The sequence below is a fragment of the Phyllostomus hastatus genome, unplaced genomic scaffold (genome assembly GCF_019186645.2).
Source record: "Phyllostomus hastatus isolate PE091 unplaced genomic scaffold, TTU_PhHast_1.1 phas_scaffold_93, whole genome shotgun sequence".
NCBI classification, from domain to species: Eukaryota; Metazoa; Chordata; class Mammalia; order Chiroptera; family Phyllostomidae; genus Phyllostomus; species Phyllostomus hastatus.
Genome location: NW_025334042.1, coordinates 11,049,320 through 11,063,276, shown reverse-complemented (window position 1 = coordinate 11,063,276; position 13,957 = coordinate 11,049,320).

Here is a 13,957-nt window from a genome sequence, read left to right as displayed (position 1 = left end):
TGCCCCTGAGGTGGTCTCCTGCCCCAGCATTGCTGCAACAGCTGGTGGTAGTTTCCACTACACTTGCAAAATTGTCCTCAGTGGACATGTTGGGTCAGGGCTGAATAGAGGGAATGAAGTGTTTGACCAGATGTTTATCTCTTGTCCATTTATAATTATTTATAATTGTATCACTGATGTCTTCATCTTCATTCTGCGTTAAACGAAAAGATTGGAGGTGGAGTTCAGCTAGAGGTTAAGAATATTGCTACATTATTAACATTTTCTACCCTATCTCTATGATATGTAACCCCCACCATTTCATGCCAAAAGTAGGGATTGGAGTTAGTTTGGTTGTCAAGAAAATGAATAGGACTTGATAAAATTCAATCTATATGCCTACTACAAGTCAAATAGTTGGTCTAGGAAATTATCTGCCATGTAATTGATTTCATGCCCATTTTTTGTGTTTCCTAGGCTTCCTCTATATTCTTCTCTCTTATAATTTACCATATTACATGGATATCCCTGTTCCTGCTTGTATGTCCATGAATTATACTATTTCTAGGGCCAGATTCAATGTTATCTATATTAATTCCAATTTACTTAATTGAACGCTTTGTGTGCCATTGAAAAACACTGGTTTACATATACTTTACATAGGTCTCAAAGGATATGACTCAGCTCTTCCTGGCCATCACTTTATCCTCTTTTCTATTCTCTGCTTGTCTCCTCAATTCTTGCTTAATGCTGATGCCTTCGTATTACTCACAGAACTCAACTTGGTATCTATCCTAGTCTATCTACTCCATGGTCTCATGCCCCTGCCCTTTTTCTCTATGTTCATTGCAGCATTGTTTACAATTGCCAAGGTATAGAAGCAGCCCAAGTGTCCATCAGTAGATGAGTGGATAAAACAACTATGGGGTATTTACACAATGGACTACTACTTGGCTGAATAAAATTTTACCCTCTGTGATAGCATGGATGAACCTGGAGATTATTATGCTAAGTGAAATAAGCCAGTCAGAGAAAGACAAATACCATGTGATTTCACTCATAAGTGGAATCTAACAAACTGAACTAGGAAGCAAAATAGAGACAGACCCACAGATGGAGAGCTGGATGACAGCAATGGGAGCGGTTAGGGGTTGGAGGGATGGAGCAAACAGGAAAAAGGACTCATGGACATGGACAACAGTGTGGTGATTATTGGTGGGGGGAGCAGAGTGTGCAGGGATAAATGATAATGGGAAAAATGCAATAAAAAAAACCTAGCTCATGCATTTAAGTGCCCATTCCATGAAGCTGGCAGTGCTTAATAAATGGGGACTCTGAAGAGCTTCAGTTCTCAGGGGTCTTGTGGCCTGGTACAGTTGTTTTTAACTCTTGTTGTATATTTGAATTTGTATATTTGAAAAAATGCTGGGAAGCATTTTTTAAGGTACCAATTCCCAGATGCCTCTTCTGAGACTAATATCATTTTGGTCAGGGTGGATTATATTACCTTTTATAAGTCCCCTGGGTGATCTAAATGTGAACACAGTGGTTGAGAATCACTGGTCTAGTGGGAGGACACATTTGTAAATTTAAAAATATCTCAAAACCACATTATAAAAATTCAAAATCAGTGTAAGCTAGATACAGATCAGATACAGTGGCATAGGACTAAGAGAAATAGCTGAGATGGAGGGGGTCTGACTCCCTGTGGGGTATGACCCCAATCACAGTGTTGGTGGGGACACATCCAATTTGTGTTTGGTCTGGAATGAGACTGAGAAATGGCCAAGGAGTCAGGTATGGCAGCTGAGGTTCGGGGGTTACGGAATATTATTTTGGAAGTTACTGAATGTCAAATGAGCTCTACAAAATTGTATTTAGATGTAATTTTTTTAGGGGGAAAAGTCCCTGTTATTCAAAGGAAAATTTCAAGTAAAATTTAAAAACATTGTATAAAAATATCTGCAATGTTGTATCCAAATACCCTCAGATTTAAAAAATTCAACTCCATTTTGAATTATTTCATACATTGCCTTCATATACACCCAAATTAGAAAATACAAAAATCAAAAAAAGAGAGAAAATACAAAAATCATAAAAATTATATTCTCAGTCTGCAGTCATGTTAAAATAAGTAGAAAGATAAAGGCTCTTTTGCCAATACAACTGTTTTTAATCAAGAAAATTAGATCTTAGTTTTAGATGAGGTCTGACTCATGTGCTCTTAATTTCATGGTTATAATCAAAATACCTTTTAGTAAAAAGCTGTCATTCAGATTACAGTTCAGCTTTATAGCCCATCAAATTTGAGAAGATGGGAATAGATAAACCCAAACAGCTAAGTACAGTTTTAGAGATGAATTTTAACAGAATATGTTTATTTTTTTAATTCTTAAAATTTGAAGAAAATCTCATACAAAAAGAGAATTTTATAGACTGCCTGCTGTTGACTGAATGCTTGTCCCCCCAAAATTCATGTGCTGAAACCTAATTCCCAATGTGATTATATTTGGAGAGTGGAAACTTTAAAAAGTGACTGATCAAGTCATGAGAATGGAACCCTCATGAATAGGATTGGTGCTCTTTAGAAAGAGGCCTGCACAGCTAAAGAAAACAACATTAAAATGAAAAGGGAACTGACTGCATGGGAAAATACATTTGCAAATGATACCTTGGACAAGGGTTTGTTCTCCAAAATATATAAAGAACTCACGTGACTCCACTTCAGAAAGAAACAATTCAATTAAAAAATGGACAACAGACCTAAACAGACACTTCTCCGTGGAGGACATACAGAGGGCCCGGAGACTTATGAAAGGATGCTCAGCATCACTAGCCATCAGAGAGATGCAAATTAAAACCACAGTGAGATACCACTTCACAGTGGTCAGAATGTCCATCATAAACAAATCAACAAATAAGTGCTGGTGAGGCTGTGGAGAAAAGGGAACTCTGGTACACTGTTGGTTGGTGGCAGGCTGGTGTAGCCACTGTGGAAAGCAGTATGGAATTTCCTCAGAAAACTAAAGATGGAAATGCCTTTTGACCCAGCAATTCCATTGCTGGGAAACACCAATTCAAAAGAACCTATGCACCCCAATGTTCATAGGAGCATGATTTACAATGGCCAAGTGCTGGAAACAGCCCAGGTGCCCAGCAGCAAATGAGTGGATCAAAAACTATGGTACATTTACACAACGGAATACTATGCAGCAGAAAGAAAGAAGGAGCTCCTACCCTTCATGACACCATGGGTGGATCTGGAGAGGATTATGCTAAGTGAAATAAGCTAGGAGGTAAAAATGGATAACATATGATCTCACTTATAAGTGGAACCTAATCAACAAAACAAACAAGCAAGCAAAATAGAACCAGAGATGCAGAAATAAAGAACAAACTGACAGTGACCAGAGGGGTGGGGTAAGGGAGATAATGGAGGAAGAAAGGGGAAGGGTCAAGTCAAGGAACATGTATAAAGGACCAATGGACAAGGACAACAGAGGGGTAGGGGGTGAGGATTGAATGTGGGAGAGGGGGTTGGGCAGGCAGGGGAGAGCAGTGGGGGGGAAAATGGGGACAACTGTGATTGAACAACAATAAAAAATTTTTTAAAGGGAAAAAATTTAACCCATATGTACTATTTAAATAAATGTAGACATTTAGAAAATCTTAATATTATTTCATAACTAATAAAATTATCATTTCCCTAAATGACAAATATAAATGATAACGATATTAAGATTTATTAATGTTTTTTAAAAAATGCTGCACTCTTTACATAAATGAATAAATAAGTAAGTAAGTAAGTAAGTAAATAAATAAATAAAATGAGAAGAGGCCCCATGCCCTGGCTGGTATGGGTCAGCAGATTGAGAGCCAGCTGAACCAAAGGGTCACTGGTTCCATTCTCAGGGTCACTGGTTCCATTCCCACATGTCTGGGTTGTGGGCTAGGTCCCCAGTGAGGGGCATGAGAGAGGCAACCACACATTAATGTTTCTCTCCCTCTATTTCCTCCTCCATGCTCTCTCTCTAAAATTAAATAAATAAAATCTTTAAAAAAAAAGAGGCCCCAAAAGAGACCACTCACTCCATCCACCATGTAAGGTTACAGGAGGAAGACAGCAGTTTATGAACCAGGAAATGGGTTATCACCACACACTGAATCTGCTGGTGCCTTGATCTAGAATTAAGAAAAAAATATTTCTGGTTTTTATAAGCCACCCAGTCTATGGAATTTTGTTAAAGGAACTCAAATAGACTAAAACACTACCTAAAAGTAAAATTTCTTTTCCATTTTGAGAAATAGCTATTTCTCCAAACACCCACGTGAATTGTATCTTTTAATATATGCCAGGTGAGGTCACACACAAAAAAAGTATTGGCTTTGCAATCAGTTCCAAGGCCAACAGAATCTTGTCAGATGTAGTTGCTGACTAAAGAGGTAGCATGGAAGCTGTTTTTATCTTTATCTGGACTGCCTGTTCTTCTCCACTTCCTTTGCAACTTAAATATAGCCTGATGGGACATTTTAAATGTCTGCAAATCTGTATATTTTTAAATGTTATATTTGTTCTGAGTAGACCCATGGGCCATATACATGATGTTCCCTATCTGTTTCTTATAAATAATCTTTGGTTTTACCTCTGTTTTCTGAGAGGGCATATTTCAGGGCTATATAGGAAAATTCCAGACATGAAAATTGATTGGAGGCTATAATATATTTAAATAATCTTATGCCTTACTTTTGCTTTTTATTTTCTCTTAAGCATGCTAAGACAAATTTTAAAGCTACTGTGGTTAAATCTATTCATCTTTTATTTTGTAGTTTTTCCCATTATAATTTTAGGCTCAGGGTACTCTCCTCACTCCAGAATTTAGGTAGGGCCTCAAATTTGTTTTCTACCTTTAAATTTTTCAGTCTTTCCACATTTAATATGTAAGCATAGAATGAAATGAGAAAATAAATTGATTTTTTGTTCTGAATTACTAAACAATTGTTTCAGTACCATTTATTAGATTAATAGTTCTCTCCTGTATTGACTTGTCAGAACTTTATCATATGAAATTCATATGAAATGTAAAATAAAACCCATTCTATTTCATCATCAATTTTTCTATTTATGTCTGTGCCATGGCCTTGAAATATGTGTTGGTATGTGAAAGGGCTGGTATTTCTTCTAAAGATCTTATTCATTTTTGCTTAATTACTCTTTAGATAAACTTATTTTATGTGTTTGTTAATTCTCAAATTATAGTGATATAGAAAATAAAATTATTGAGATAAAAATAGGAAAAACTGAAATTCTATGTTCTTCCTCACCCTCACTTTTCCACTTCCTCTGGTCCCTAGGTGTAACCCATGTTAACATTTTGGTGTGCTCAGTTCAACTCTCAAGCATTAGGTAAGGCTCAGCTATATCAGTAACTTTTTGGTTGTTGAAATCATATTAAAGCTTTGCATTAAGAAAAATCAACATCTTCTATTCAGCCTTCCTATTAAAAAACATATTATATCCATTTACTTAAGCCTCATTTTGTAGATCTCATTAAAACTTAATTTTATATACATATATAGGTTCTAACATTTTGCATTGTTTATTTCTAGACAATTAATATTGTCTAGACAAGGAATTGCTTTCTTCAATACCCAGTTGACCCTTGAACAACATGAGATTGAACTGCATGAGTCCACTTAAGCAGATTTTTTACAATAAATTTACACTTGGCTCTCCATATCCTGCATTCTGCATCCACAACTGGGAATCTGCAGATGGGGAGGGTGAAATTGGTGCATTATTCTACGTCATATGTAAGGGACGTGAGCATCTGTGTTGGGTGGGGAGGGGCAGGAAAGGAGGTGCCCTAGAACCAGCACCTAAGGACTGTACCTAGCAACTATAGTTAAGCTTTAGGGGAGTCAAAAAGTTATACATGCATTTCTGACTGCATGGGAGTCAGGGCCCCAAACCCCTGGGTGGTTCAAAGGTCAGCTGTGTGACTGTATTGTCTTCCTTATCACTGGTGATATAAACAAATGTTCCTTGTTTTTGTCTTTTATTCATTTTAATAGCTTTGCAACATGTAATATTCTGGGGGGTTATACTACATAATTACATAATGAGAAAAATAGGATAATTCCATATCCTCTACATTTGTTTCTACTTAGGTTTTTATTGCTTGTTTGAAAACTTTTAGAACAACATAAAGTAGCAATGGTAATAACAGAAATTTTTATTGGTTCTGATGATAACCAGACTGTCTCCAGCTGCAACATTTAGTATGAAACTGAAAATCTTTGAGAGGCAGAATTAGCTACAAGTCTCAGCAGCCTTATCGCTGAGTTCAAATCCTGCTGTGATCTTCCCAGAGGAATAAACTTATGCAAATTTCTTCTGCTTTTTAAGCCTAACTCTCCTAATGTCTAAGATGGGGGTAATAGTAGTTTCTACCTCATACAGGTTTTATAGGGATTAAATAAATATTTTTAAGCACTTACAGGGATTTTGACATCAGAGTATGCATTGAGTCTGGAATTGGTGCTTTTTCATTAGTACATTTTAAACACATTCAGTATGCACTCATAGTTAAAAAACAATAGCAATGTGTTGGTTTAAAAACATTCAACTACTGAAGTGTAGTATTCAGGGTTTTTCTTTTCTCTCTCTCTCTTTTTTTCCCATGATGAAGTCTATTAAATTAGTTCAATATTTTCTACTTCACCATTTACCAAGGAATATTGTTTATTATTTAGAGTCTGTATAAATTAGTAACACTGGTATTTCTGCAGATGTAAGCTGCTAGAAATGAAGTGTGGGTTTTTAGTAGTTCTAACTGCTATAAAGCCATGGTGCTTAAGCTGACTCCACTGCCTTTTTACCATTTATCCAAAAACTGGCTCCTTACTTTTTTTTTTTTAAGGAATTGGAAGTTTAAGGTGTCCCCTTTGGTAGTCTCTACCATACATACGGCTCTGCCTCATTAGCATGATATGATTGGATGTGTGCAGCACACAGCTCCAGGAAGACAAGACAACTAAATATTGGAGAGTATCAGCCTCCAGCTTCACAGGTACTCTCTTTTCTGTAGGTAGTGTTCTCATTCCCTTGAGGGTCTCACCCAATCCCTAGACTTCAGTCCCACCTGTATACTAATTGCTTCCCAATTGTTGTCTCCAGTCCTGACTACAAGCTTGCTCTCCAGAGTCATGTGTCTAACTGCCTATTTATATTTGATATTCTCATTCCTGAAGTTAACCAGAATGTTTCAACATCTGGTATGGTATCTGTTGACTTGAAATAGAGTCTTGGTTGAGAGGCAGACTAGCAAAGAGTCTCAGGTGTTTCATTTAGATATTTAATAAATCTCTCAATCTTAATATGTCCAAAACTGAACTCATGATCTCTAAACCCACCACCTCCTTGTTTTCTCCATCAGAGTAAATGGCAACTCTGTTTATTCACTTGCTTAGGTAAAAAACCTGGGTCATTCATGACTCATCTCTTCCACTCAAATCCTCATCCAATCCATTAGCAAACTAATCAATTTTATATTTAAAGCTTCTCTGGGATCCCACCACTTGGCTCTACCCACCCAGTACCATTCCTTCCTGAGCCATCATTGCCTGTTACCTGTCTTTTTTGCAAAAGTCTCCTAACTGCTCTCTCTACTGCAGTCTTTGTCTCTATGGGGTCTATTCCCAACACAACTGCCAGAATCATCTTGTAAGACACACATCAGAATTTTTTGTTCTTTTGACACAAATCTCCATGGGCCTTCCATTTTATTTTTGTAAAAACATTTTATTGTATTTTCTCCATTAACATTAGACCCCTTATACCCTCCCTCCCCCCACAATCACTACATAGTTGTCCATGCCCATGAGTCCTTTTCTTTTTTTGCTCAATCCCTACAACCCCTAACTTCCCCTCCCCACTAGCTGTCATCCTGTTCTCCATCTATAAGCCTGTCTCTATTTTACTTCTTAGTTCAGTTTGTTCATTAAATTCCACTTATGAGTGAAATAATATGGTATTTGTCTTTTCTGACTGGCTTATTTAATTTAGCACAATGTTCTGCAGGTCCATCCACACTGTCACAAAAGGCAAATTTTCTTTCTTTTAGGGTTGAGTTGTATTCCATTGCATAAATGTCCCATAGTTGTTTTATCCACTCATCTACTGATGGACACTTGAGCTGCTTCTGTATCTTGATGATTGTAAATAACACTGCAATGAACATATGGATGCTTATGTTCTTTTGAGTTAGTGTTTTAGGTTTCTTTGGATATATGGGGCCTGTCCAGAAGGTATCCAGCCATGTAATGTGAAAAATAGAGTCATTTATTAAAGAAGCTATAAGATACAAGAAACATTGTACATAGAACAATAGCACCTCAGTCCCCTTCAAAGTAGGCACCTTGGGACCTTACACAGTTCTCCCAATCGCCATCTGTTGCCATGTTCTATTTTCCTGAATCTCATTGATAGTCTGAAACCTCTTCCCTTTCAAAGGTGATTTTAGTTTTGGGAAAAGCCAGAAGTCACAGGGTGCCAAATTGGGTTGTAGGGGGCTGAATTACCTGGGTGATTTGATGTTTTGCCAAAAAACTCTGCATAAGACATGATCCATGAGTAGGCGCATTGTTGTGATGAGGCTGCCAATCACCCATTGCCCATGGCTGCGGCCTTCTGAATCATCTGGATAGTTTCCATGGAGGAATGTTTAAGCTTAAGGCAAAATTTGATACAGATTCACTGCTGTACTCATTCATTTTGAATAGTATGGCCACACAGTACACATGCTCACTCAACAGCATCTACCACCCCCACTGACTAGTACAGTGAAGTTGTTATTGTTCAAGCATGCGCAATCCAATCCACTCTCCTTGGCTGCCAGGTTACATCAATGTTGCGCAAACCATGCTTGTTATATTAACAATGTCTGGACTTGTTCTGGACAGACCTTGTATTCCCATAAGTGGGATCACTGAATCAAAAGGCAGACCCATTTTTAATTTTTTGAGATATCTCTATACTACTTTTCACAGTGGCTGCACCAGTCTGCATTCCCACCAACAGTGTACAGTGTACAAGGGTTCCCCCTTTTCCACTTTCTTTCCAGCACTTCTTGTTTGTTGATTTATTGATGATGGCCATTCTGGTAGGTGTGAATGATATCTCATTGTGGTTTTAATTTGCATTTCTCTGATAAAGAGCAATGAAACCATAAAAATCCTAGAAGAAAACATAAGCAGTAAAATCTCAGACATTGCTCTTAACAATATTTTATTTTATATATCTTCCTAGGCAAGGGAAACAGAAGGAAAAATAAACACATTGGACTACATCAAACTAAAAAGCTTCTGCACAGCAAAAGAAGCCATCAACAAAATAAAAAAACAGCCCACAGAATGGGAGAACATATTTGCTGATACATCTGATAAGGGGTAAATATCCAAAAATTTATAAAGAACTTACAAAACTCAACACTAAAACAACAAACAATCTAATTAAAAATGGGCAAATGACCTGAATAGACACATCTCCAAAGGGTACATACAAATGGGCAATAAACATATACAAATGTGTTCTCAATGGCCTTCCATTATAAATTGAATAAAACCCTAAATCCTCTTAGGTCCAGCAGACCTCCTGCCTCCACACCGCACCCCTGCCTTTGACACCACCACGTACTGCTGTGGAGTCACTCATTCTACTCCAGCCTCCTGCACCTCACTGACCACCATTCTCCTGTCTTGATGTTTTTGCACTTACCGTTTTTTTCTGCTTGCAGCATTCATTCCTTTGATGTCCACGAGACTCCCTCAGTGTTCTCAGTTCTCCCTGAAAGGTTACTTTACATAACCTTTCATCCAGGGGCTTTCTCCCATCATGCCATATAAACAGGTCCCTTTTCTTTGCTTTAATTGCTCCCTATTTATTATCTCTGTATCATTTTCCTTCAGATCAATTATTTTCACTTAACACATTTTTGTTTGTTTGCATGCCTGTCTTGTTTACTAATTCCCTAGTGCCTAGAAAACTCAACAGCATCTAGTAGGTCAGTATTTAATATGTTTCTCAAGTGAACACTGTTGTTATATGCTGAAAAATGTATTGTATTGTAATGTATTTTAAATGAACGATTTAAGGATCTGAAAAGGCATGGAAACTTATATGTGTGATGTGTCTCCTGGATGGGAGCCCTGTGCTAGCAAGTGTATATAGAGCTTCTGAGAATGGGTGAATTTATTATGTAGAATTTAGTTTTTATTTAGAGATTTAACTGTTCAAGAATTGGGTTAGTACATAGAATGATTATAGAAATGTTCTCAAAAACAAAAAGTTGGTAAAGTCCGCTAAGACCTTAAATACTTTTAATAGAGGGGAGAGCCATCCATTTGATTCATGAGGAAAATAATTAACATGTTAATACTTCATTAGAGAAGAGACATATACTGAGGTGTGATTGAGAGTATAATTGTTGAACACATTTTTGTGGGAGAGAGGGGAATGATACAGAACCAATGAACAAAATAAACTAATGACCAAAATAGAACCAGAGGCATAGAATCATAGACTAGACTGAGTGCAGTAAGAGGGGAGGAGGGAGATGGGGACCATTTGAAAGAAAGTGAGAGGACTGGTCAAGGAACATGTATGAAGGACCCATGGACACAGACAATGAGGTAGGGGCAGGCTGGGTGCAGGCTGGGGGCAAGTAGGGGCAGGCCGGGTGGAGAGGTGCAAAGGGGGAATAATTGGAACAACTGTGACAGCATAAATAGGAAAATATAAAAAAATAAAATCAATTAAAAAATTAAAAATTTAAAAGCAAAAAACTGTTAGTAAATAAAATACTTAAATAATCTTTTAATGTGAAAAAATAAATTACAAAAGAAAACTGGGGACTGCAATAGCAGATGCCTCATTCCAAACAGCACAGCCTCACTGGTAAGGGGAAATAAAAGTCACACAGGCCTGGTTTTAAATTCTTGTTCTGAATTTGGTGCCCCTATGATCTTTGGCAAACTGCTCTGAATTTCTATTTCTAAATTTAAATAATAAGCTTTTCCTAAGTATTAAGGTTAAAACTGTAAGGGTAATACTGCTTATCAGATTTAGAAAATGGGCAATAAATAGTAGCTATTTTTTCTTTTTCTCTAGGGCTGGGTTCCATTTTGTAAAGGTGTTAGACTCTTGTTAAAGAATGAGTGCTGCATATCAATAATTAGCTAAAAACATTTAAAGTTTTATTATCAATGAGATCCTTAATGTTTTACTTTCCTGGATGAGCCCTGTGACTTCCCGTGTGTTCTGCATGTTTTGCTGGACAAACACTGACGTTATTCAAGTCTGTGCTTTCAGCACCTGTTGTAAGTCTTTTTGAAGCTCATTATTTATACTTCTGGATCCAGTCTGAGGTTTGGGTGGTCTTCTTTTCCCTGCCAGAGTGATTTGGGCTCCCCCAGTCCTGGGGATCACAAGGAGGTGCTTGGAGGGGGGTCGTAGGGTCTCAGGTCGTCCTCGTGTCAGACAGGAAGCCTGTGTGCTGTGTGGGTTATGGAGCCCAGAAGTGGGGTTGTCCAGTTGCTGGCCCGTGAGCATCTGCCTTCTTCCTTCCCCAGTGAAGTTCTTCTACATAAGTACCATCTTCTTTTAAGTTCTGAGTTTGTAATCTTGCTTTCTAATCCTAATGATGTAACACTGATTATTGAAATAACTGAAATATTGATATGACTATATTTGAAAGTTTGGAGAGAAAAGGTGAAAGGGATTGTACTGAATCTCATAACAGGAAGTCAAAAATGATTTAGGTAAATCAACAAACTTAAGACTAGTATATTATTTAAAAAGTATGGTGATACTTAACCTCTGGAAAACAATAATTTTTTTCATCTTAGTACCATTTAATTTTTTAGATTATATGTATATATTACATTGTTAAAATAGGAAAATATAAAATTAAAAAGAGTAAACAATATAGACATTGTAAAGATAAAGATATACAGTTATCAGATAGAAAATTTTCAATAGATCAATGATGCTACTATGAGATGACTATGTCCAGGTGCTATGGGAATGTAGCTTAATCTTCCTGCCTGCAGGGAAAGAAACTATTATGAGAGAGACACTCAAGTGTCTGTGTTAGAAACAGGAGGTTTAAGGGGTGGGTTTATGGGATAGATGTGGTCATAGGGAAGTTGGGTAGGGAAAAGCTTCTGTACTGGAGGGCAGTGTTCCCCTTGTTTCAGCAAAAACATAGGTTCTCTTCCTAAAATAACTTTTAATTTAGCCTTTGAGTTCCCAGGTCCATTCTCTTTTTCTGTACTCTGCGTCTGGAATCTGGTAACTACAAAGGGAAGTTCTGAGGACAACATTCTGGTGCAAGAAACAGAGCAAGGAACCTCAGAGAGCACTCTCAGGAATTGACCAGCTTGGACAATTTGATTTTATCTTGCCATTTCAGAGGCTACCTATACCAGATATGGGACCAATCTGGGATGAAACCCTGAAAATGGTTAGGTGGTGCTTTTCATCACCATATAGGAAAAAAGCTCCAAGATCATCTAAGACCTTTCTCCCCAAAGTCTGGTGTACGGGATCGGGATCGGCAGTGTCATCACTAGGGAGGCTGTTGGAAACCCTTAATCTCATCATCAGCCCTAGTGAATCACAATCTGCTGAATCAGATCATTTCCTTTGAATAAAACCCCTGGGTTGTTTGTAAATTAAAGCTTGAGAAGCACTGGTCTGAGGAACTAGGATTCAGAGGCCTTCAGGTGGGCTGAAGAGAACTGTGTGAGTGAGTACTGAAAGGCCAAGCTGAAAGTTTTCTCCAGGTACAAGTGGGCTGAAGCCCCACTGGGTAGCAGAAGCTAACAGGTACAAGGCAGGGCTATATTACAGGGCTAGATCAGCCAGCATAATGTGGTGACATCAGTGTCTAATGCCACTTACTGGGAAGGAGAAAGAATTTTCAGATTAAGACATGAAATATTCTAGTTTGAAGACTTACCTTTAGCTCCAGCATCCTGCCTTCCACTCAAACCAAAGTTGAACAGGCAAATTGGAAAGGCGTGCACAAGTCGGCTAGAAATAGGGACCATTTTTAAGGTAAAAAAAAGGTACAGCTGAGGAGAAATTATTTCTCCCCTCTTCCTAAAATGCTCAGAGAAATATTTTCTGCATTTGAATAAGAGAGAAAAATAACTCCTATGAAAGCCTAAAATATTCAGAAAGAATAGGAAAATTCAGGAACCCTAACCATAGGTGTCCCTTCATCTCTCATTTAGAATGGAACTATTGAGCTGGGCACGCACTTCTCATTTCTACAGAGAAGTTTATTAGTCAAAAGATTAGAAATTTTAAAGATAAACTGTGGTAGCTCTTTATTCTGATGAAGTATGAATCATATTAGCATTTTATTTTCCAAAGATCCTGAACTTTCTGTATTTCTTCGAATGTGAGTGCAGGTCTTGAAAATCAGACTTATACTCCATAACACAAACAGAAAAAGCAGTGAATGATTCTGGAACAAATTAACTCTGACACTCTTAGCCTGTGTTTAACACCAAAACAATAACTTATTCGTCCACTCAAAACAATCATTCTCAACACTATTTACATAATGACCCATTGACATTATAGTGAAGATTTCTATATATTTTAAAGATTACTTTTTAAAGGAAAGTTTATATATTTGTTTAAGAAAATGACTAGCTTTGCTTAGGTAAGCCATTTAAAAAAATTTCTTGGAGGCTGATTTTTATAGTCACCTAAACTGTAGCCATCTTATTGAAGTTCTTCGGGATCTTTAGCAGATCGGTTGTAAATTAGAATAAAAATAGAGGGGAAAAATACATTTTTGTGTATTTACAAAAACTTCCAAATGGCAAACTTTCCCCTTCTGTCTCTGTCATTACGGTCCCTGTTTCCATCCCAAGCTGCTTAATCATTTATCTCCACTGTTTTGGA